Source organism: Blennius ocellaris (assembly GCF_963422515.1).
Source record: "Blennius ocellaris genome assembly, chromosome: 9".
Classification (NCBI taxonomy): Eukaryota; Metazoa; Chordata; class Actinopteri; order Blenniiformes; family Blenniidae; genus Blennius; species Blennius ocellaris.
In genome coordinates, this window is record NC_137658.1 from 26,149,965 (window position 1) to 26,177,211 (window position 27,247).

The 27,247-nt window shown below is 40.2% G+C and overlaps 1 protein-coding gene across 2 annotated transcripts in view; it reads right to left on the reverse strand.

Moving 5' to 3' along the window:
• The window catches only part of enox2 (ecto-NOX disulfide-thiol exchanger 2), a 205,475-nt gene that overhangs the window by 163,047 nt on the left and 15,181 nt on the right, over window positions 1–27,247 (reverse strand). For both annotated transcript variants that reach the window (XM_080502063.1, XM_080502061.1), the window contains exons 2-3: window positions 25,731–25,826; window positions 4,411–4,470 (exon numbers count right to left, since the gene is read on the reverse strand). The gene's annotated coding sequence lies outside the window, so the exon portion shown is untranslated. The remainder of the gene's footprint in view (window positions 1–4,410; window positions 4,471–25,730; window positions 25,827–27,247) is intronic.

The window sequence follows — 27,247 nt, forward strand, 5'->3', positions numbered from 1 at the left end:
TGCTAAAGCTGGAAGAAAGATATATTCATTTCTCCTCTTTCTCTCTTTCCCTGGCTCTCCTGTATTCTCTGTGTGTGTGTGTGTGTGTGTGTGTGTGTGTGTGTGTGTGTGTGTGTGTGTGTGTGTGTGTGTGTGTGTGTGTGTGTGTGTGTGTGTGTGTGTGTGTGTGTGTGTGTCTGTTTGGATATCACAGTATATTATTGCCACTTTGTTCAAGTAATAATTTGACAACTTTGTTTCTAGAAATATAAAAATTCTCAAAGTGGTGGAGCTGCACTCTAATAAACTTATGTTAGACATTTATTAATTAATTAATTAATGTTTTTATTATATTTCTGATCTTGGAGAGAAACAGTTTCATGTAAAGCTAAAAGAATGTTATAAAAATTGTCTTTGAATTTTAATATAGTCTCTGTGTGTTGAGTCGACATTAATTCTATGGTTTTCCCTGAATAAAAATCATTACAAGCTTCAGTCTTCAGTAGAGAAATTACGGAAAATTGTACGATTAAATAGTAACTAATAAAAACAATGTACATTTAGGTGTGATCTTAAGACCAAAATAAAGAAAACCCACCTGTATATAAAAATAGTATCCCCATCCTGGACAAGTCTTTCCAGTAGCCTATGAAAAATTACCATCTATTGAATCTTTCATGCTGAGCCCTGGGTATTTTAGCCTACGTTAACATAATTCAAACTCCATTTTTTTCCCCCCACCTATGTAAAGCACTGCCACAATTAAAGTCTAGTTTGACCCTTGAATTCAAATGAGAATAGTTGCATTGAGTAGGACTAACAACCCCCACCACGTGCAACTCAATTAAAGAACTCGCAGCTTAAAATCGCTGCTGTGACGATACATTTCCAGACGTTTCCTTCACTCTGCTTTCCACCAAATCTCGCTCTACCTTAAAGCGAAGTATAAATAATTCATTCTTGGGAATGGTGAATACCAATTCCCTCTTAATGCCCTGCACCATCATCATGGCTGATTAAGCCACCTTGGGTCATGTAGTCTATTGAATAATGTGTCTGCGCTGCTAACCAGTCAGTCTGAGCTCCTCACCTATTGACACAAACTGTCCAGACGTCTGCCCTCCTGCTCACAGGATGAATCACACGTATGAAGATGACATTTTTAATCAAATTCAGTTATAGCATTTTTGCATTAATACAATAATTTTGTGATAGTGCGACACACTGGGAATTTTAAAGATGTCTCCAGAGGAGGTTTAATCATAGCAACGTCCCCACGGGACAAAAACACAAAAAAACACTCTGGCTTCACCAAATCTATGGCTTCATATCAGTTATTTTGTGTTGCATATGCTGTGTTCTACTCACTGACACCCACTGTCAGTGGACTCCATTTCCACTGGACCATAAAAAAGTAGATCCAGACACACTCCTTGTGTTTCAGCAGCTCATCAGAAGAAACGGAAATTGAAAAAGCTGTGATTTATTACAAATATATCATTGCTGTAATTCAACAACAAAATGTGCCTTTTCATCTCATTTCTAGTTCTGTATGGTCCACCAGATGTTTGATGTCCCTCAACCGAGGGGTGGGCCACATTGCAAAATGATCACATCACAACTTTTTTCTAATAAAATCGGGATTCTTCTTACATCGACCAAAACCTTTCTTATGCAAGACATGGACCCAACAGAAGAAAAAACAAACAAAAACACAATTAAGAACCAAAGAACCATTCTGAAAATATTTTAATCAGCGTAATGTGTGTAAATTTGTCAACACGTGCAAATAACATAAACCTACTCAAAGATAAATAACAACACTTAAATAAAGTGACTCTGGCAACATAAAAACTCAACTGCATCTGGCTTTTGAAGTAGTTTTCACATGAAAAGTGAAATCTAAAATTACAAAACTAAATAACAAATAATTCAAATGATACTCAAGACTTACCTCAAATTGGAAAAATAAAAATATCAACTGGTATAAACTAAGGCAATTCTGCAAAGTGTCATTTAATGGGATTTAATACCAAAACACTAAAAGGTTTACAGAAAAGAGTCAAACAAAAATGCAAACTTAAGTAACTGAGGTGATTTCATTTGAACACACTTTTTATTTTGAAATATCAACATCAACAGTTGCACGCCAGTAAACCAAAGATATTGAACCAATCAAAGAGAGACTGAGTAACAGTAAAATAGAATCAATTTTCACGTCCAAAAAGCAGTGGGAAGAAGAATAACTTATTAAATCCCACCCCTTCTCCAAAAATAAATCATGTATATTAGCACTATTATATGAAGGCTAATTATGTAGTAGTAGCAGTAGTCGTAGTAATATTTTAAGATTAAGTAAAAAACGCAACAATAAAGAAAATTAGCTGAGAAAATGATCTTTTGAAAAAGTATGAATAAATGACATGTTGTAGAACATTTAGAACATTTAGAACATAATACTGCTCAGACATGTGACACAGTTTGACAGCAGATTGGGTCTGAACCTGATCCGTTCCCAGCAGCCACGAGCCAATCACACGGAAAAGTATTACTACTTCCACACGACGGAGGTGGACTTTCTATTTGGGACCAACTCCCGTTTCTCCTTCAGCCACGCCTCCTCGCTACACAACCAAAACAGACACGCTCTTAACTGATTACGATTGGCTGGTCAGCTGCAGGTGAAACCTCTGATGCGTCACCATGAACTATAACAGAATGTGTCCTATAGGTTGCAGCTCTATGCTGCTGCGCTGAACTGCAACATGTAAAAGGTGTTCTCCAGATGTTTCTACAGTCTCTCTGCTCTGTCAACTTGTTCTAATCCTTCACCCTCTAACATCACACACCTTCCTCATGAGGCCACAGACACCCTTGACAAGCTGCCAGTCCATCATAAGGGCTCAAGGATATCTGGTTTTAGCAATATATTCTTCAAACTGATTATTTATAGCAAGCTCTTTGAGTCCACAATCAATTCCTTGGATACATATTCACGCCTCCTTGGGAGTATGAGTCCACTATCAGCCCAGCTAACGCAGCCTCCATCTCTTCAGTGCAGCAGGGAACATGAGGGTATCAAGCTCAACTCCTTTTAACTCCACGCCGTGGCTTTTCTTTTACATTTTTGGAGTCTGCAGGTCAAACAGCACTGCCTCAATTGACACGCAATGGTGAAGTTCAACAGACTTCTCACAGCTGCTTCACATAACTAACATTTATATTGTATTCTTTTTAACCAGTGCAGCGCTAGCCTTACAAAGACACTCTTGTGGTTTAGCAGGTCTGCGTATTAGAGTGGTCAATAAACATTACTGAGAGCAACATCAGTGCAATGAAAGCTCTGACTGCGGTTGGAACACGAAACACAAATTAGGCACAATATAGGCTTGTGAGGATTGGCAAACAGATCGATGATCGCCCACTATTGGTAGATGGCACTTAAGAAGTACATCTCCACATCTATTGTAAAGCAATTTGCAATTCATTTTCCATTTACCAATGCAACAAAAGGTACAATCACTATTCCCTATATGAGTCCACGAGCTCGGCTGCTTTTCCAAACACTATACTGTATATGTGAAGTATATTTACCTGTGCACTGATTGCTTTGTACCATTGAAAACAAATACAAATAATGTTGTATGATCAAGCCATCCTTCATTTTTATTCTCATTCTAAAGCAAAAAAACATTTTTTTTTAATCCAAAAACAAGTGTGGTACATGGTACAAGCAAATAATGAGAGTTCTTGAAACTTCCACGACCTATTTCCTCATATACGAAGAATACTGACACTCAAAACACTGCTCATCTCCGTCTAGCCCGATTGACTGATGGATTTTCAACCTCTGCATTAGCCAAAGCTATTAAGTGGTCTGCTGGAGCGAAATGACTTTACTGCTCCCAGAGTGCAACATTAGGCTCAGCAATTCCTGCCTGCTATTGTCTCGGGCCACTGTGACAAAGTTAATTTCTTGCCAGACAAGCACAAACATTTGTGCCGACACACACAATAAATAACAACAACCAAAAAAAAAAAAAAGGGAATCATCAGATTGGCTGCATTTCTTTGTTTCCTCGCTTCCAGCAAGGATGTTGGTCGTATGAGTTGACCCATGCCAAATGAGTTTCTTTCAGGGAATCTGAGTGAATGTCTGTATGTAATGTATTGACAAAGTAGTAGACCGATGTAATTGAATCAGTGTGTGATATGACACGCTACCAACAACCGGCTACGTAGTCACTATTTTGAAGAGAGGATTCTTGAATTCAGATGGATTGGAACCAATGATCAAATGCATACATCTATGATAATTGTATACAGACTATAAAGGGTGGAAGAAACACATATTGGAAGTCTTGCCACCCTTTGTATCCATGAAGACAAACTGGTGTGTTCACAGAGGTGGTGAGGATTGATGTGCTTTACCTCATCTGCACTGCTTTCCCAGTTCAAGGCTTTGGCGACGGTCCTCAGCAGAACACTGACCTGTGAAGGTGCAGAGCACAAGCAGTAAAAGTAATGCAGCCGACAGAGAGTGGGAAAGCTGATCTATCAAAGTGCCAGCTTAAACGCAAGTTCTGTGGAGAAAAAGAGCTCAGTAAAGCTTCGCTCAAACTTTCCACATCATTTCTGGTTGTCGGAAGACTCGACCACTTCCAGCATTATGTTTCTTTTCTCTATTGTCCATAGTTGGATTCAGTCTATTCAGGAGTCAACGTGCAATGACCACTTGGTTGTTCTTTAGCAAACACACAGGAAACACTCTCCAGATTTTTATGTATTCTTTTATATATTGTTGCACTCAAGCACGTAGAAGTAGAACATCACTTTCGCAAAAAAAAAATTGTCGAAGTGACGACTCCACAACGTTTTGTTGAGGGTCTGTCGCCTTAAATCCAAAATAAAAATAAGTCAATCAGCTCGATCGTGGATGGTTGGCGAGGAATATGGAGAAGTGTTCAAATGGTTTGTTTCTCAAAGACGAAGGAACTTCATGTATTTTTCAAACATCAGTATGTACAATGACGAAACCACAATGTCTAACATCGCAATTTGACTTACTCACCACTAGCGTACCCCAGTTCAAATTGGAATAATCATAGTATAAGTGGTAAAGTTAATTTATCAGAGCGGCAACATCTGGACTGAGGCTGTTAGAAACACAAGCATTGGTTCGCATCCAAACACAACTTAGTGCAGTTCAGTAGTGGTACAATGTAGGTGTGAGCAGTAAACAGAAATAAAGCCAAAGCAAGAAGTGTTGCTCTGCAGACACAGGGCTCTGCAGCAGATGTTCTGATCTTTTTGTTGGTGTGATGCGGAGGTGAGGAAGGTTTTATCATATGAGCTACAGTACATTACAACAGTATGGCTGCTGTTTACACATGAATTGATCTGCTTCTGAGTGTGAATGCAAAGGAACCCTGACTGTCATGCAGGACATGATTTTTCTCCATTGGACATCGTCCAGGGAACTCCTGCAAGGTATCAAAACACCTGACCAAGTGACATTACAACAGCATCTCTACTCCCCTCAAACAATTATCTTCAATAGGTCCATTCATTTTTCAACAAAAATAGGTGCGAGGACTCACCATGTACCATTACTGAATCCTATTATCATTTACTCCTTTTAATCATGTCCTTTTAATCATGTCCTTTTAGTCATGGAGATTGAGAGCACATATATCCCAGCAGAAATAGTTTTGTTGGATGTGTTCCTGAAAAGAAGTGAAATATTAAGCAGAGTACTTTTTTCAACTCGCGACATGCCTCTCAACAACGCCCTCATTAAAGGGTTTCTGGAGCAAATCACACCACTGACAATGTCCCCTGCACAAGATAAGAACACGAGGCTTTAAAACTGAGCTATACAGTACATTTAGGTTACTAAAATACAATTGGAAAGCATGGGTGAGAAAAATCTTAAAAACCAACAAAAAACACAAATTAAAATCTAACCTACACTCGTATTATGAAGCATGTCGGCTATATTAAGTCGATAGTGTGGCTAAATGAGTTCCTCCAGTAAAAGACGACTGTGATGAGGCTATTTACATAATTGGATAAGATGACCATTGCTCAGAACAAATGCTCACCAGGCAGTCCGTATATGATCATTCTGCACAAGCCCCTTTTGACCTTGATGCCAGACAGAACGTACACATGATTTATTAACAGTCCACCAGATTATGTCCAAGGGTTTATGCCTGTTCGGCCTATTGATCTTTGGGAAATTCCCAATTGTGAAGAACACATGAAGAAACTTGTTGTGTGTGTTGAACGTCTTCATTTTTACACTTGTAAATAATATTTCAAATCATGGAACGGATAAGTCAAAGGGGAGAAAAGCATTTAAATAGAGCAAACTTTCAATGGTTCTCAAGTCATGTACCCCCCCCCCCCCCCCCCCCCCCATTCTCTCGCTGCAGTGCCTCTTTGTCTCGGGGCTTTCTCTGGCTGTGAAGCGCCAGGCTCAGTGCTGCTGTCTGTGTTGGCGCGGCGGTGGAGGGGAAGCCTGCCATCACAGATAAACCTCCCTCCGCACGGCCAAAAGCCCAGCAGGCTTCATGTTTGCTGCAGGTGTCAGAGAAAATGTTCCCATGACCATTAGAAATTAGCGCTGCCGGTGACATGTTGGCACCTCTGATGGGAATCGACGAAAGACGGGGCAAAGTGACAAGGGAGAAGAAGTAAAAAGACACGGGGGGGGGGGGGGGGGGGGAGAGCAAGACTGTATAGGAGGACTAATGTAAGACTGGACTGTCCCCCCAAAAGACAATTGGTTAAAATGAAAGAAATCTATAAAAACATATCAAAATGTGGAATTATATTTTCATATGGCAACTTTTCATACCGAGGTAGGACAAACACCTAAACCACCACAATACAACACAAAGCGGGGCCCTACTTCAGTCACACCAAACAAGAGGGAGTGATGTGCTCAGGAACAACATGGCTGTGATTCAGTCGTGGGCAAGAGGCCGAGCGCTGAGGAGAATTACAGCCGACCTCCAGCATGATATTGCTTTTATGCAACACTGACACAAACGCAATTTGGTGGTTGAAAGCGATGAAAATGACACTATTGTTTTTAATTATTTGCTGAGCCTCTTGAAATACAAACAGGCCATCACTGAACCACAAAGTGATTGTTGCTAAACAACACGAAGATACGTCTACTGACATAACACAGGGTGTATATTACTGTAGGAACCACTACAGTCGTAGTGTGTATGTGTACGTTGACTTTTCTTATGCAACCAGAAGCGATAAACATAAATGTTGTCAGTGTTACGGTAGTGAGCGAAACATGTGCTTAATGGTTCTTGTTTACGGTTAAAACGTCTGTGATGGGAAGTTAAATCAAACGAAGCATCGCAGTGCTGATGCTCTTAATATCAAAACCAATTAGAAAGTGGTCACTCTGATGGCAGAAAACATGTGGAGACTTGAGTGTTTCTATTCTTCTGGGCCAAGAACAAAACACAATGGAGGGACAAGTGAGTGCCTTGAGACGTATTTATACAAATATCATGCTTGAGCAGTCCTTCTCAAATAGTGGGGCCATGCCAGGGGGGGGGGGATCATCTGTGGAAAAAAGATGAGGTAATGGCCGCCCCTCACTTCGGTCGGCAATGTCATCTAATAACCACAGTAATGGACGAAGTGTTCCAGTCGAGCTACTGAAGCTACTGAAGCTACTGAAGCTAGCAGCAGGAGGAGCGGCGCCATAGCCCTATGAAACTCTTATAGAAGTTATAGAAGTCTATGAGCAGGAGTCTACTTCTAATGCTCTATGTTCTCCGTGTCTTTTTCTGTGTTTTGGGTGAGTATTTGGCGAGTCACAGCGCCCCTAAAGGATTGGCATATGTACTACATTCGGTGAAGCGTGGAGTTGAGCTGCGTTCATAGTAACGTGTGGACGGGGTTTCTTTTTGATAAAAAAGATGGTTTTGGCTCATGTGGGCGTGGCCGTGCTGGCAGCGGACAGCACGGAGTCAAATGAATGAAGGCGTCACTTAAAGCCATTACAACTCAATCACACTGACGAGCCACTTGACTTTTTTTCAAGGCCGAATTTGTCCAACAATCATCCAGCTTTGTGAATGCTACTTCAGTAAAGCAGCGAGCACTGTCACCATCATATCATATGGACCAAACTGCTCAGGGCAACAACAATTATTTTTTTAAATTCCAGGAAAATGGATGCACTTTAACTGCAACTCTCTTTGCACTGCAACTCTTTTCTGTTACAGACTAAAAAGCAACGTTAATAAAGTGATTCTTTGTTGTAAGTTCATTGGGGGGGCAGAAAATAGTGCCCGTCAGTATTTCTCTATATTTTCTCATTCCTTATTGCCTTATTTTTTAAATAAAAAACGTAATCTAACTTATATGACGGTAACTGGATCTCACTTGTATAGCACTCCTTCACTGCTTCAGCGGTCCCTAAAGTGCTTTATATTGGCAATCACATTCATCCAATTACACACACAGTCATATAAGCGATGGCGATGGCGATGGCAGGGCGCTCAATCCATCCATTGGGAGCAATTTGGGGTTTAGCGTCTTGCTCAAGGACACTCCAACATATGGACAGGGGGAGATGTGGGATTGAAACTGCAACCTTGCAAATGAAAGATGACTTGCTCCACCAACTGATGACACTCTGCCAGATAATAAACTGCAGTCAAGTGTCCCAGTAACGTGTACAAATATGAGCGCCGTTTGGTCACCGTGGATTGATCTCATGTTATCGTATACAAACCATACATACGTCATTACTGCATTCTGTGGAGTTGCTGATAAGCTCCACTGCTAATAATCCTCGCCTAACCAAGGTGTGGTGGTGGCAAGTATGCCTTGTGGTTATACATACATAAAACACTTTTCAATTTTGATCTTTTAATTCTACTCGACTCCAAAAACGTGTTTCCACCGCCCTACGACAGAGTTCACACGATGTGGCCGTGTGATGGGAAGATGCCATCATCCCACTATACTGTGGATTTGTTATTTATCTCCATCAGTGTGAACTATACTGTGTCTCAACACGAACAAAAGTGAATGGATTCATCTTTGGCTGTGTAAATGTTTATCACAAAAATATATATTAAAAATCCTAGCGAACTAAAAACCCATTGAAATAAAGTAAACAGGGAGGCCTTGAAAAACAATATGCATGAAATGATTACTTTATACCCAGCTGCAGAAAAAAACAAAAGCCTAAATGAGAAAGTGATGGAGACAGAATGTATTAACTCCACAACAACAGTGGCTGGTGGTGCTGCTGCAGCTCCAGAGCTGTCACCACGGGCCAAACCTTGTTATGCTCAATATTCAGCAGCCACACTGCTTCCAGGTGGAAACACATTCATACAAAGCTAGAAAAGAATGTTCCCATTGTTTCCTCCTCAACAGTCACAAAAAACAGTCAACCCCGGCAGAGAGCACTTTGATGAATTCAAATATTACATTTCAACAAGCATAACGAGCATCGTTCGATGAAACATAAAATTAATTAATGATTTTCTAAATGTTCCAAGTAACTTATCAATTTCAATCGTGTTATTTTCCTTTTCTCAGATTTCACTACATTGAATGTTTACGTGACTGAAAAGGAGCACAAAGAAGATCATCTTTTAGTGAGTGCTCCCTTCTTCAAACACAACACAACACAAAACAAAACAAAACAATACAAAAAGGACTGATGCACAATTACAGCATAATCAGTCACACACACACAAAGCAAGGTTGCATGTAACTTGTTTTAGCTCACAGCTAGCAAACCAAAGAAAATAAAGAAAAAAAAATCATATGTGAGATGAATCAGATTTGATTAAAAACAACGTTTGTACAGTTTGAGGCAATACAAAATGTCTTGCTTTATACATAATAGTGTTTGTAATTTTACAAGGTCCTGTAATTTTAGTAGTTTGGATTTTATAACTAGTTGATTGGTATGTTGTCTTCCATGGGTTTTGTGTTTGATTCATATTGCTTTTTTTGATTGTCATCAACGGTTTGATGATGGTTGTGTACTGGCAACGATTCAATACGCATCTCGATGCACTGCCAGCGATACGATACACTAGCGATTCACTGAGTCCCCGGGCGATACGATACGATATCATACATCCCTGTTCCCGATTCGATATTAATTTGATGGCGAGCCAATTCTACACAATGCGATTTGGTGCAATACGACACAATTCAACATGGTGTTAAGAAATTATACCAAAAATGTAAATAGAAAATAAGAAGCTGCAGTTCCATGTGTTACTAGAGGCAGAAGATTAATTCTTTATTCCAATATTCCAATCTTCTTAAGCAGCAAATTTAACAAAAAGTTCACATTTTGCTAATAATCTACTAGAACTATGATTCACTTGATGCTTCTTCTTTTTATCCTCTTAAAAAGCACAAGACAAAAAACAGGCCTTTTCACAATGTTGGGATTTGGAAGCAGATTCAACATAAGGAACAGGAATCAGTTCCTCACATGTGGAACTAGTTTTAGATAGATAGATAGATAGATTATTACTTTATACATCCCCGTAGGGACATTGTTTTGTTGCAGTAATCTGGTACATACGAATATTATAAAATACAATAAAAGTAAAAAATTAAAATATAAAATGTATTTTATCACAATGTCACAACTTAAACAGAAAGACAACAACAACAATCACTATCAATGAGGAACTTAAAGTGACACTTTCAATAGTGGAATGGCCATATTCCTGCCTGCCAGACAGACACTAATCTAAGATTTCAAATATAAATACAAACAATAATAACCTCATACAATTATGGTAGGTCTTTTACAACTGTTTGTGCAAAAAAAAAAAGCAAACTATTATTTGTCAGAAGCAGCTGCTTGTAAACAGACTGACTCTCTGAGTCATATTCAATGTAAACACAACAAATAAATGAAGAAAAATAAAATACACTTTTGAAAACAGGTGTGTCAGTACTCTCACTGCTAACACCTAACTTGGTGGCTTTTTTTCCTTTTAGGAAGATGAGTTGGTCCACATGTTCATGAAGAAGCAGACTGCCTCTGCTGTCACAATAATATAGTGATATTGTCAATACCACCTGCTGTGCTGAACACTAGTTCAGGTTCAGCAGCATGGCCTTCTTTACAAACCGCCTGACACTCATTTATCTCGATTTCACCCGTAAATTGCACCGATTTATATTTATTAATCTCCACATGCTTATTGTGTATGTTTCCTCATACTTCTAAGCAGTACATGGAATAGGGCAATATTAACGTGCAGTATAATAATCGTAAAGCTGTGCAACTCAAAAAAGATTTGACTTTGTGAAGAACACAAACATTTTACATAATTCTTTTTCTGAATATTGAAGGAATCTACAAGTTAAACATTTGATTTCTGTGGGACAACTGAACACATTGTATTGTTATCTTCCTACACAGGTGGGATTTCTCCCACTGCTAAAGTTGGGAAAAACTCTAAATTAACGTTCGAGGATTTCCCTGGTTGGTTGGCGATGTCTCCTCAGTGCTCCACGTTGCAAAAACATGGTTAAGGTAAGATTGGAACAGAAAAGAGGTCAGAGGTCACTTTGGTCTCACAGAACATCAAGCTCTGAGAAGAACCAGGTTAAAGCAGTTTTAGAGACAAAGGAATAACAACTTCACCATAGCAACGCATACATCACTAGGAACTGACCAATGTGAGGTTGAGGTGTTGTATGCAAATGTATAAATATGAACCCCGCGTCACAACGGGGCCCTTCTTCACTGTAAACCTGGCCTATATACTTGGGTCTGCAAGGAAGAACGGTCCGAGCTCGTATAGATGTAATCTCTGATATATGGAATTTTGTAGCATTGTATAATCTGATATGCATTTTTGTAATCTCTTGTTTGTGTGATTATTAAATTCACTATTGAAGAAATTAACGCTCTCTTTCTGCCTCTCCCGGATCAAACGAACATGCAGGAATTCAGGGGAACACGGGTACGAATTCCAACAACATGGTCAACCTGAGCTTTCCAGTTTAATTTTTAATCCAGTGTCACACCCAAAAACCTACATTCTGTAAACCTTTCAATATTTTTTCCACTCAGAGACATCTAATGTCAACATGGAATTTGAAAACTTTATAAATTTAGTTTTGTCCACATTTAGTGATTTAGCGTCAAACCAATTTGAGATTTTTCCCATTTCTTATTTTCCACATGACATTTAAATTATTTCCTGACAAAAAAAAAAAAATTGCATCAGTAGTAGCAGAGCGGTAGTAATGTGCTCTGTAAATTTCATTATAACGGCTGTGGATCGGATGGTTTGAAACTGGCTCTCGCTCAACAGATTTTTTTTTTTCTGTAAACAAAATGTTTTTCAATAATATTAGCAAACTGTGAAAGTAGTAATATTGGTCTGTAATTGATTAGGCAGTGTTTATCTCCTGATTTGAAGAGTGGGATTACATTTGATAGTTTCACTTTATGTGGAAAATCCCTGGATATGAAAGATGGGTTCAAAAGGTTTATTTATAAAATGTGTTTTATAAGCGTCATACTGAACTGTCTGTTGACGTCTATTTTGTAGCGGAGCTCCAGTGGAACTGAGTTCTGCTGCAGTAACTCCCTCCTGAAACACGGAATTCATGGTTTTACTTCCCGTTTGCCGAGCTTCCTGGAGTTCATGGGAGTTAATTTTCTTTGACAGATTCCGGGCCGATATTAACAAAATAAGAATTGATTTCATTAGTCATTTCTTTTATGTCTATTTCCTTATTTTCTTCATTTAGTAGATAGTTGGGTGCACTTGCTATTCCAACTTTATTCTCTATTACACAATTTAGTATTTTCCATGTCTCTTTAATATTGTTCATTTTATCCATTAACATTTTGGAATAATCTTTTTTGACTTGTCTTAATATACTCGTCTGTTTATTTTTATATGTTTACAATGTATATTCTGTTGCTGGTGTTCTATATTTTATGAAATCCTTGTATAATGCCATTTTCTTTTTACAAGCATTTTGCAAACCTCTTGCTATCCATGCTTTCTTAGGGGTTATTTGATTCTTACATTTTAAGGGAGAATTTCTGTCACATAATAACTGGAACCGGCCAAGAAAAGTATCAAATGCTGAGTTTACATCTTCAACATAAATCCCATCCAATTCTTCTTCTAGCAAGTCTTTTCTGAACTCACTGATTGATTCTTCAGTTCTGATGCTGACAAATTGCTGCTATGGATCTAATGTTGGTTCAGTGCTGATCAGTAATAAATATAGGTAAATGATCATTTATCAGAATGCCACATTTGACTTCTTCAGTAATATTTGTGAATGCATTGTCAATAAGTGACGCAGAGTCCACAGTTATTGGTGTGGGCAGAGTAATGAGAGGGCGACATCCTCCACCACACATTGAATCAAGATTTGATGTTATTCTATGTTTGAACAGGTTGAAGATCAACCTTGTAATCTCCACACATGATTTATTTCTGTCATTTAAATGTTCTAGAATTCCCTATGTGCTCTTTGAGAAGTTTCCACATTTATTTTAGATTCGCTGGAGGAAATATAACAAATAGAGGAAAACAATTTAATTTACGATGATTAAAAAGAGATAAATTGAACTCATCGTTTGCAATTAACATTTTCACACACGCAAATAAATAAAAATAATGTAAGAGGCTAAAAAAAGCACCTCTGATGCCACAATTTCACCAATGTGGAAGAAGCTGCCCATCTGTGGGGGCCGATGTTAATATGGGGACAGACAACTGCCTCGCCACCTCGGGAGGGAGGGAGGGGGGGGGGGGGGGGGGATACTGAGGTGGCAGATTAGACCACCTGGTCCTGCCAGACTGTCAGCCTATTTATACCAACACAATCATTTACACCAGGACTGCCCAGGAGCACAGAGGTGAACACCAGGGGGAGGGAGCTCAGTGTGACCATCCTGAAAAAAGAAAAGAAAAGATCCTCTGTGTTGACCTTCTGCCTTGTTTTCTGCAAAGCTCTCCCCAGAGGACTGAACTCAGAACAATACCCGTTGTCTGCAGCCTCTTTACCTTCAGCCATGTGAGAAAGGCCTTTATGTTTCAGAATGACACAACGTAGGATATAGTGCATCGATGCTATCTCGACATGATGTTTGTTCTCAAAGATAATCAATGAAGTGCCTTCTGTTGGGCCCATTTGTGAATGGCTGAGATTTGGAAGCACGTCACTTATAACAGTGCTTCAACCTTTTTTCCAAGCCCCTCAGTTTGTCTGTATCACCAGCTAGCATACAGAAGCAGGGCCTTTCATAAAGCAATGGGCAGCTCCCCGGATCTGCTCTTTTTTTTCCTGACATGACTAAAAAGATTAATTTTGGCAACTTGAGGAAAAAGAAGAGATTTTCAAAGTGCCGCACAACCAAAGCAACAGCTACAAAAAAACACACAACATGCTCGCCTGAACACATGCATGAAGAAGAAGAGAAAACTAGGCTCCTTTTAAACCACATTTTCAAGTGAAATCAGAAAACTTCTGTTGAACTTTGGGTCGCCACGATGCTCAGAGCAAACGGAAATGCAACTTTTTAAAAACAGGCCCCAAATCGTTACTTTTCACAAATGCTGCACCTCACAACTTCACAAGCTCATGTGTGAGTAGATGAACAACAACAACAATGTTGGCCATGATTCCAGTCCGTACTCTCCTGGGACTTGGTCGTTTTATACTTGACAGTCTTATTCTTATTCTTTTGGGTTTAATGGCAGTTTGCTTCCATAAAGTTTCGTTATGGCCATCTGCCTATCATCTTTAGCCTATCTATATTGTTTCCCACTGCTCTCGTCATCCCCGATGAAGCAGCTTTTTCAACCCTGAGGATTTCCCTTCTTCATCTTCCTCTTCACGAAGCTGCACCAACTCCACCCGCTGGTTTCCAGTTAGTCTAATCTATTCCCGCCGCTCTGCACTCTCCCCCATAGTCCCGTCGGTTAGAAACTCGTCTTCTGCCCCTTCCTCTTCCTTCCCACCCCAGTATCTCCTTCACTCCTCCTTTTATTCCTTCTCTCCTCAGTCCCTCCATCATATTCCTTCTTTCACTCCCACATATTTTAGTTTATCCAATATGTATCCAGTATTGTTCTCTGCACACATGTGTATGTAGATTTATTACTAAATCAACCACCAACTCACAGTGGCTACATTGTTTCTTATTTCTGTTTGAAGGGACATTGTTTTAAAAACGTTGCCATGTCTGAAACGAAAACACAAAAATGGGGTGTTTTTACAGGAAACGGGGCCTGAAGCCTGTAATAATATATCTGTTGTAAATATTTTCTATTAGAGGCGCTGACTGACTTTGTGACATTACCGTATTTTTTGCACTATAGGGCGCACTTAAAAGCCTTTAATTTTCTCAAAAAATGACAGTGCGCCTTATAATCCAAAGCGCCTTATACATGGATTCATTCTGGTTGTGCTTACTGACCTTGAAGGGAATTTGTGTGATACACGGCGCTCACTGCGCTAAGTAAAAAGGTTTTAGTACGACTTTGTTCAAATACAAAGCCGCACCGCTTGCAGCATTACAGCTACCATAGCCAGGAGCGTCGCGCAGTAATACATACTGTGCTTCACCATAATATTACAGTGTGTTAAAGACCCCAAAATGGCAGCTGTCAAAAGACACGCATACGACGTGGACTTCAAACTCAAGGCTATCAGTTACGCAGTAGAACATGGGAATAGAGCAGCTGCGAGAGAATTGAACATTAATGAATTAATGGTACAGAAGTGGAGGAAGCAAGAAGATGACCTGCGCCATGTGAAGAAGAAACAAAGCGAGGTGGCCACATTGAGCAGGGGGTTATTGAACAGAGAGCAGCAGGTAGAAGCGTCTCTACAGTCTCTATTCCACTGAAGGCAACAGCATTAGCACGGGACAGGAATATCAATGACTTTCCAGGCGGTCCTTCTTTTTGCTTTCGTTTTATGAAAAGACGCAATCTCTCTATCCGCACACGAACTACCGTCTCGCCGCAGCTGCCGAACGATTATGAAGAAAAACCGCGCATACTGCAAAAACAAGATCACTGAAAAGAAGATCTGTGAATACGCTCATAAACGTTTAACAATGTTGAGTTACTGTGAACGTGTTTAATAAAGTTTGACTGTTTTGTTTCTCTTAATGCGCCTTTATATATGAAAAAAGATCAAAAGTAGACCAAGCAGTGACAGTGCGCCTTGTAATCCAGTGCGCCCTATAGTGATCAAAAATACGGTAATGTGTAAATCTAAACAAAACTTAGATTAAAAAATGAAAGTTGCATGTTTTCATGAAACCAAAACTATTTGTGTTTTGTAATAGTCTTTTATGTGAAAACAAGTCAAGTCAAATAAAGGTGAACACATTTGCTCTCAATAACATGACAAGGTACAGTCATTCTAAATCAAAGCTTGAGGCCATGTCATGGGTCTGCCTTGGATCATACAAAGTTTGACATTATGGATTGTTTATTTTTTTTTGGAGACTTGCATCAACATTATTTTATCCCTTCAGTTAAATCCAAGCATCCTGTATGATCTGTTGAAGGATCAAGGGGGCCTCAGACCTGTTCAGGATTGTGTCAGACTTGGATTTATCATGCTGTCAGACACCAAAATAACATTTCAGAAGGGCACACAGCAGCATCTACTGTGCTGTGCTGAAATAAACCCTGTTCCATATCTGCTGGGTAACGTCTCAAGCTGTGTTAATTCGAAAAGTACTAAGTTTCAGTTTTGCAGAAAAGCCACACAGCAATTACACCAGACAACGACTTGCTTAAACTCAAAATCTCTAAAGAGCTCTGTTATTCGCTCCTGCAGCAAGTGACATTTTCCCATTAGTGGCACGAAAGCATAATTTGGTGGCACCAATATTTCATTTGAGAGAGCGTTTCACACAGTAATGAACATGTCACCAAGTGAAATTAATGTGTCAGTGCGTTTACCAGATCCAATAAAAGTAAAGAATTTGCATCAGTCAGAAATTACACATCAGACCAATTATCACAGTTCACACAACCCCAGTGACAGTTTATTTTCCCGTTACTCAACTTGCAGCAGCACAAATAACAAATGTCATGAACTCTGCAGTCTCACTTCAAGCAGTTCCACACATTTTATTCCTAAACACAAGACTGATAGACATGACTGTGACAGTGTCATTAGAGAAGAAAAGACAAATCAGGACATTATGAGTGGAAGTAAACAAGAGGGAAATGTTGAACATCTTGGAACTGTGTTGATTTGTTATCCGACAACAAAATCTGTTTAAACAGGAGCTACTGCAGATGCATTTGCATTATGCAGCTAAACATGTAGACTCTTGAGATTCTAAATCCACTCACTGTTCACAATAGTCTCGAATGAAATTGTTGTCACAAAATACGAAACAACAGAAAATGAAGTGGGTATTTTCAGAGGGGAAACATGGAATCGAGCAAATTATCTCAGATGAATAGTTTAACATTTGCAGAAATACGCTCATGTGCTTTCTTGCCGAGTGCATGTCTGTTCATAAAAGAGGCACAACAGTGAATAAAGCCAGCAAAATGCCTCCTAGCAGCCATCAAGGCTCTCACATCTCTCAGTAGCAGAACCTGAGATGTTTGCCAAGGTTCAAATCATGCAAATTTCCTCAGACGAGCACGGGTGGAAACCCATAGATAATTGCAATTGTTCTGATTCCCTCTGGAAATAGACGAGCAGTTGTTAGCTTTAACTATATGGGCCTTAAAAAAGTGTGTCACACCACTGTGGCAAATGGATTCCTCATTGGAAATGAGTTATTGCAAATACCGTATAGTTCCCAATAGACGTGCAGGGCGCGAGTGCAAGCCTCAGGGGGTGCACGTCGACTAGGAACGTGAGTGCAAGTTAAAGCAGTTTGTAAAATACAGTAATTACATGTGCCTTTGTGGAGGCGGAAGTATTCCTGCAGGCCGCGCAACGAGCACCTTATAGAAGCTTGTTATCGGCGAAGAACGAGAGCGTGCTGTCGAGGTACTCAACGGGGAGGACAGATTTGCTGTGGCAGTCTTGAAAGACAGTGTTACGAATAAAATGACGGCGAGAAGGACCCGGCGCAAGTCCAGAGTCTCCGCCGCCGACTCAACCCCCTCCGCCGCCGCGTGGCCGTGGAGGGACGAGGGCATGTGAGGCGGGCTGCACGTCCAGCTTCAAGCTGCGGTGGACAGCGGGATGGGTCCCCCAGCCACGGCGCGAGACAAGCCCCAGCGTGGAGCGGTGTTAAGAATGGAAAAAAACTGGGAAAAAAACAACTATTAAATTGACTGGTTTGGCATTTTTTGCACCCACTGCAAAATATCATATTTCATCAAGTAGTGAGGTTTGTTCTTTCTTTGCACTCCCATCCTTGAAAAAAAAAAGGGGGGGGGGGGGGGGGGTAGCTCTTCTATTGGGAACTATACAGTATGAACTTCTAAATAGATGGCTGAGGACGTACCGCTGAGGAAATTTGCCAAGTTGTGCACCATGGAATGACAAAAAAAAAGTATATAGAGAGTCAATTGTGTGACTCTGGAGGTCTACTTGTGCATGAGCAGAGGAAAGCCACGATGGCCAGAGTCATAGCAGTGTTCTCCCCCGACTACATGGAGACAGAGTGGGAGCATTTTCAAAAAGTTACACCTTGGGTGCCAATTGCATAAACCGACCCTCAAAACGAGATGAAAGTTTTACATTTTCACTTGAAAATGTCGTCGTTTCATGGACAATAAATTCTTACCAGTCTATAAAGTTGAACAAAACTTTTGTGCAAGAGTTTGTCAAATTCTTATAAGAAATCTGGACCATTTATTTGACAAAATTGTTGCCCCTCAAGGTAATTTCATATTTAATGCCACTAAGAGAAGTGGTCCTTCGAAAAACTGCAAGAAAGAGGTCATTCATTTGCTAATACTTCAAACTAACCCCGACCAGTCAAAGCAGAATCTCTTTCTCTCGTCAAGCTGGGAAGTCCAACTAGTAAAGCTCCTCACCTCTCCAAGGTCTGCTCTACCTTTCACAAGGCATTGACTGGCTTTACCTACCGGCAAGTCTAATTTGGGTCAATATTTAATAAGATAGATGCATTGATACTTGTCTATATGAACAAGTCTGAATGTGCCAGAGTGAATTTCTCTCAGACCTGCAAGCAAATGTACACAAGGGCTTGATTAAATACGACCATGTCCTTCCCTACCCATTTACAATCACAAAAAACAGCTCAAGAAACTCTCTCCCGAAGAGGCAAAAACTTCTTTTTTTTTTAAATAATACATTGTGTATGTGCATGTGTAATATGTGTTGGGGTGGAAGAGAGTTTTGAAGTGTGTGTAGGTGCTTCAACAGCCATTTCAGCCTACTAGATATCCAATTCCCAGCCTTCGTTTTGAAAATACAAAAGGCTGGAGGCAGAGAGGAGTTCAAGATATTGTAATTAGCTACCGCCATCACGAAACTGCTGCTGTGGAAAACGCTAGAGGAGACATTAGTGATTTCCATGACGTGTTCACCGAACCAAGTGGCGACCGTACAACTTTCTAGTCTGCGTGACTTTGCCCACTTACAAGTTATGATGTGCAGTTACAGCACATCACAGTGGACAGTGGTGCTCGGCCTGCAGCAGCCGCTAATGGTAATAGAAATACAGAAGAACTATTTAAAGGGCAGTTAGCAAAACTCCTGTTCTAAACAGGAAACACAAATTCATGCAGTCTTGTTGATGTTGACAAAAACAGCTGATAATTTATTCTGTGTGTGTGTGAGAGCGAGTGAGAGCGAGAGAGAGAGCGAGAGAGAGAGAGAGAGAGAGAGAGAGACAGAGCAAAGGTGAGTGCTAATATTAGCCTGCTGCTGTGAATGGTATGTTGGTTTGGACAAGAAGTTAATGATGTGAACAACAATCCTGGTAATAAGTCTTTTCTATGAGACTATTGGATAAGAACTGCCAAATAATAAAAGCCACTGCATGGGGAGGAAGAGGCAGGATAGTAATGACTTGATTGTATAAGTTACAAATAGAAGACAAATGAATAGTTATTGTGTGCAGCTAATGGTTATTGTGTTCATTGTTTTTATGTTTTGAATTAAAAGAAGAAAGCATTTTATTATTCAGTTAAAACAATTTAATTAAATGCCAGAGGTGGTTTGCTAGAGGCCAAGGATTTGAATCACACAACATTCTAAAATGCAACAATATTCAATTTATGATGAGATGAAAGCTGGAGAGAAAAGCGGCAAATCCTCACATGTAGTAGCGGGTGTACAGTGAAAAGGCCTACTGCTTTTCGGGGTACTTGGCAGGAAGATTGTTCCGAGCATCTCGATGAAATTGCCGCAATTCTTCAGTGGATTCAGGCTGTCTGAGCGGTTTCTGTCTCTTCATGTAATCTGAGACTGACTTCACGATGTTGAAATCGGGGCTCTGTGGGGACTGAACCATCTGCTGTCGGACTCCTTCAGTCTTTTTCTTTTTTCTTTTGGCTCAAGATAGTTCCACATGCCTCCAGCAGTATGATGGGGTCATTGTTGTTATCGGGTTGAATTTGTGTAGTGATCACACTGGTATGAATAAAAAAAAACTTTTTTTTGTTTGTGGAGGTCGTCTATCACTGATAACTGCAATGACAGATCCCAATGTGTTAACAAGAGATTAGAGATGAAAGATTAACCAAATCTAAATGGAGATAAATGTGCAATGTTATGCTGATGAAAGGTTAATGAAGGGGGAACCAGCTTTGCTGCCATTGTAGTAACATTGAGACATAACTTAATAGAAACATGACAGGGACGGTGTATTTATAGAATGACATGAATGACATGGAATGACTCTAACCATATTTACTGAGATACAGTGGATCAGTGGCGGGCCGTCACGGCCTTCCAGCAGGCCTGGTGTGCCGTCAGTGTATTCAAGCCCTCTGATTGGCTCGTCAGAGAGTTCACCCTCCAGCGAGCTAGCTGCATCTATAGCGAGATGCACGAACAAAAATATAGTTGTGTTTATTTAACAGCGGATTTGTCAACCTACAATGACTAAAGGAGAAGATGAAGACATTTGGTTGCAGATTTATTGTCAAAATAACTCTCAGATGGATTTTTCCAAGAGGTCATTGAATGCACCACACTCCAAGCGTACGTCCAGTGTAATGTACCTGCCCTCACTACAAACTCCATGGGAGGATTCAGGATTATATTATTTACCATTTTATTACTTTCAAGGAACTTACTTTTCAAAGAAGTTTCTGGAAAAGCAGCAGCTTTTTTATACTGTATTTCTGAAGTAACATGGCTTTTGTAGCCATAAAGAAGTTGTTGAGGGGTGGATTGACTCAGACCAGCAGTGAAGGCCTGGCTCTGAAACGCACAGCCCGTCTCTGCAGTGGATAAGGAACTTTATTTTATAGCAAGTAAAGAGGATGCAATAACCAATCTGACTGACCGGATAAAAAATGCTGACTCATTTTCCACATCTGCAATTCAGAATGGAGGTACGTGTCCACAGGACCCATCAATTTCTCACATCCCATTCATTGCCTACGTGAAACACACCGCGGTGCATGCCAGGTACGGTGCATTTGGAGCTACAGTACATTGCGCCTAGGGAAGCACCCATCCATGTTTTTTTACTTCAGATTTGACCCCGATACCAGAATTTGTATATCTGCCAATACCGATACTGTTCCGATACCAGAGCGCTGATTGCTTTAATATTATCATTATTGTTGATTTTATATGAGGCTGTTAGAAACTCCTCTCTACAGTATGAAATGTACAAATGTATGCATGTATTCTATTAAAAGACAACTTGAGGTTAGGATAAGGACAGAAAAAGAAGCAGTACAAAGTATTTTTGTTAGGACAATGTCTGCATGACGTCATCATCTCATAATAAACTTGTTCCGTCTTTAAAACCTCAGAATCACTTTATTTATCCCCTGGGAAATAATCTATCAATGCAGCACCAACACCAGTGTTTTCAGCACAAACTGATTGGGACTATTTTCATGGAGTTGTGAGTAGAGCAGCTTCACGGAGATGTGAATCTCCTGCTACAGCGGAGGAGCTGCTTTTCACTGTTTTGATGCGGCGGTCAGTGCTGTGCTCTTTGGCGAGCTGGCATTTTAAAACGGTGACGTCTGGCCGCTCTGGGCAAACAGTTGCTGTACTACGGCTTTGCAGACAATGTACGTTGCTGTGTTGCTTTGCCGCGTTTTGAGTGTAAAATACGTCCAAACAGCGACATGTTGTCATGAAAAGTCAGATAGCACAGTGCTACTACGCTAGCCTGTTTGCTGGCTGCAAACTGTGGAATGGATTTCCTGACTCGTTTCTGCTCATTACTCTCGTTGGTATCGGAACCCGATACGATACAGGATCGGATCGGCCCCGTTTCTAAATGTGTCCCTCCCAGGCTCATTTGCATACGAAGTACAAATCAGCAAAATGAGGTGCAGCTAGGAGCAGTGGAATGCATCACAAAGCTTTCGTAAAGCATCTAAACTCGCTGAAGAGGAACCAAAGCGAGGACAGACTCAGCAACTGCACTGCTTATTTCTCACCTCATATGTTTTCGCTGAACGTTTGTGACTGAGCCATCATCTTGAGGCAAAGAGCCCCGAGTGACGCGTCGTTTCTCAGACAATCTCAACAAGACTGGGCCACATTGATGTGGAAGTTTTCTGTTATCATAAACTGTTAAAGGTGTTTAATTAACACGCTAAGTGCTAACATATTCCCTTCTTTCTTCAGTCTGTTTGCTCATGCAAAATGAAACGTGATTAATATAGATAAAAAATGAACAATATTTAATCACGATTCATTAAAATTCATCCACAGCAACGCTGTGATGAATGCGATTAAGACTTGACAGAAAATGGCCCCTCTATTATGTTACATTAGTAATGGGCAGCGATTTATTTTGATCTGCAATGGCAAATGAACAGAATAGCAGGTAAGATCCATTTCAGAGACACAATGGTGATCGGATTTCAGTCTCAATGTCAAATAGTTGTTTTCAGTAATAACCGGTAAGAGGCTGATGTACGTTCCTCTGGCAAGCATCTTTGCTGCTGCGTGTGTGCGTGGTCAAGTTAGTGTGCAGCGTTGTGAAAGCAGCTCTCAACAACATTCTGAGACAAGAGCATTTGTATTCTCAATAAGATTTAGATGAAAAGGGAACAGCAAAAGCTCTTATCACATCTTACAGCCAGCTCTAGTGGGTGGTGGTGACAAGATGACCAGCAAGTAAAAAATATCTTACACTCATAAAAGGATTCTTGCTGGTATGCCGGGGAAAGAAAAAAAAGTAAGTGTGAATAAATTTCTGAGCGATCATCAGATCTTTCACCTTGAAAGTTTTAACCAAAAGCTGCTGTGGCGGACATTTTCCTGCGGATAGTGAAGAACAGAAGCTTTGACCCATTTGCTTGCATGTTGGGTATTAAAGTAGGACATTAAACAGCCTCCTGAGTATCACAAGAAAACCTAGCATGTGTAAAATTAGAATGAAGCAACAAGCTAATATTACAACTCAGGATTATTTCAATTTCTACACATGTGGTGGGCATGAATCATTCCGAAGTTGGGGTGAAGGCAGAGTGAGCTCTACGAGAGATAATAGAAACGTGTGCCAACGCTGAAAAACTCCCAAAACATTGTGTGTCTGTGAATTGTGGAGGCTTCACTGAACCAGAGCTCGTTCTGCCGTTGGGTGAATTTTCAACTCTGCGGGGACACACACACAAATGTCAAAGCAAATTGAAGAGATATGACGGAGGAAGTCACAAAGTTAGCCCGTGTGCCATTGTTGTGGTTATAGAAAATGCACAATGTTACTTTAACATGCACTATACCATTACAACGCCTTCCAAAAGCCAAATGCAAATGTCACTCCTCAAGTCTGTCAAGTCCCCCTGAGCCTGATTACGAATGAGAGGAACAGCTCATATTAATGAGTGCTGCTTCAAACAGGTAGCAACAAGCATCGTTAACTAAAGCTCCTGGAAACCAACTTGATTGTGTGTTTTGGATGAGAACAGGAGTCAAAGCTGGCTTTGGATGCGTGGTCATTAACTGTGCTGACACAATGTTTAATTTCCCCTCAGAACTCTTCAGTCTGGTGGCTCCACGCAAAAACCTTTCCAACTTCACACAATGGTTATATAATTATTGCTTTTGTTTATAGCTGTCTCTTAAATACCACATGTATCACCTGAATTAGAAGAAGAAAAGACAAGATCAAACACACACACAACATCCACACTGAGATTTTGCATTTTATGGGCTCCACACTTGAACGGCAATCTATATGACATTAAAAAAAAATCCATATGAAACTGACAGCTTGTCCCACAGCTGGAATCCAAATTACATGGTGTCAAATGGCGGAGAGAAAACTGCAGCAGGCTGCATGCAGGACGACACAGGAGAAAAGAAAAGACTACTGGGCTTGAAAATGTATTTCTGGCCTGACAACACATTGTTCTAAGTTACATGTAATGGTATAACTCCTGAACTAAAATAGCAGGTACATAATAAATCAGTCTCAGGAAAAGCATTCCACACATCGTCAAGTGAGCAACTCTCCAATTTGTGAATGTGCCCAAAACACAAAATCCAGTTTCGAGAAAGAGAAAGATTTTTTTTTAAACTAACTATTTCACATGCAGCCCTGATCTATAGTAGTTAGTATTTCTTAGGCAACAGGCAATTAGAGGAGATATCTGCTGCTCGTATCTGAAGGCAGATTCCAGCGGTAATAGAGGGCAGCAGCACCTGAGCCTCTGGGACGGCGGAGAACCGTCCACATCCTGCAAGCCAAATAACTTCAGCAGCACCCCCCTTTGTACCACTCTCTGGTGAAGCATATTAAGGGCTGCAATGAAACACCTCAAATCTTTTACAAAGCAAAAAAGGCATCAAAGCACTAGTGCATGACAGCAATTTGTGTAGGCAATCTTAGCTAACATCAGTCTGCAGGTACATGAGAAATGTTTTGAAGACGAGCCCAGAAGAAAGCTACGGAAACATTTAGCGTGGAGTAATGCTAAAGAAAAATAAACAACATCATTTTAAATGATTCCTTATTCCTCCGACACCTGATTTTCTGCTGAGATTTAACGTCTGTCAAAGTGACACAAAGATGATGGTTGGCAGTGGCAATTTCCACAACGTCCCTCATTAAATGGAGCAGATTTAACTGAAGTCTACAGGAATACGTTTGAGCCAACTTTTTAAAAGCACCTTGTCTGACACAGCCAAATGATGTGTGAATCCAAGGTGACTGTGTTTTCTAGATACGGCATCCCCGGGCTGAAATCTACTGGTCCCATATTGTCTTTTGTGGGCCTCCAGCGTCTCCAAACTTTCTGGTTTTATTTTTACCACACAAAGTTTATGGACAGGCAGAAATCGATACTATAAATAAAATGATCCATTAAAAACACTTCGCATTGAGCCAGAACGGGAACTATATTTAGAGAAAATTCTGCTGTCACTCAGTCCCAGTAAAAACCAATTTGTCCTTCCAGCCGCTGAAGATGGACGTCTGATTCTGAAGAAAGAGCCCACAAATGTTCGGAGGTCAACCATGACGTGGAATGAACAATACTCTCCAGTTTCACTTACAAAGAAACTCGTGCCTTTCTTTTGATATTAATTCACAAACCAAGGATGATGGGAAAATGCATCACTGCTCGTACCTGTGACACAGTAGTCATGGAACAGCTTCTCTCAAGCACGAGGCCACTTTGGTCAGGCTCCGGAGACACTGCACAGATGTGTCTTCATCTTGAATCCTTCAAAATACAAAAGAAGAAGCCGCTTTTATGAAGGAAAACAGCAAAAAGGACTGATTCTGTCTGAAACCACATGGAACAACAAGGTCTGTTTGGATACTGTGCACCTTCGTTTCAAAATACTAGCATCTTTTCTTTTTTTTAAAGCATCTATCAAAGCACATCTTGGCCAATCAAATATGTACAAGTACACATCCGAGGTGAATGCTGGAGCGTAGCTCTTACAGCGTTCCACGTATTTGCTGCCTACCTGGCCAGCGTCAAGACAAAAAGGAAAGTTATGGTTGCTATGATGAACTTTCCAGACCGGTGCAATCACACCTCTTGAGGAGTACAAGGACATAAACCGCTGTCTTTGCATTTTAAGCCTTCACCCTGGGCTTGTTCGTTTGTATTCCATCTTCTTTACCTGTGCCCTGTGGCAAAATGCCCACACTTACACAACCCTGTGCAATGTTTTTCCATGATGCTATTGTCGGCGTGAAGGTCTCTAATGCAGCACTGAGCGCTGAAATGATGAGCAGACAATGTTTCTGTAATCCCCTATACATTTGAGTGAGGAAAGAAAACTGTAGCACAGAAGACTACAGGGGATTTTTCAAGAAAAGCAAAGTGAGAATCAGATACCCCCAAGGAAGCACAGTCATCCAGGTTACTTATTAATTACAACCAAATTATTATTATTTCCAGTATAGTAGGTCTCCAAACCACTAAAGTGCAGTCATTTGGTGCCGTGTGAGAACAATAAATCACAGTATTACAAACTAGATTTTGTCTCTGATTAAAATGGTTGAATTTTATCAAAACACAACACCAATGGTCAAACAAAAAATATTAGTCAGGGTATAATAAACATTTAAGTAATCATCACCTTGCCCAGTGCCGACATCTCAAAGAGTAATGTCGTGACATTTTGTGCATTCAACATCAATCCACCATGATGCAAGATGCAAACAACTACACGGACCAATGCTGAAGTTACAGTCACACTAAAAATCTGATTTCTGAAGTTATCAGAACATTCAAATAATCACATGAAAAGCATAATCTTATCAGGTTTATCACATCATGCAAGTTTCATGGTAAATGAAATTAAAGCCTGAACCATGTTCTACAGGACAAAACAAGATGCTGTAAAAATCATCACCTTGTTTTTACTACAAAACAAATAAGATAATGAACTGCAACATGAAAACCAGAATATCTATAATATAACATCTCTGAAGTGCATGTAAAGGCATTGGAGCCAATTATTACAATTACTCAATGTAAATGGATTCACTGACCCCATTTTAGCTTTGACTTATATATATATATATGCATACTGTATATACAATTTGAGCTTTGGCATCATACTGGTTCACAGAAACCCACAAAGAAAAACAATCCCTACACCTGCTTGTTTTTATGGCTTCACTCAT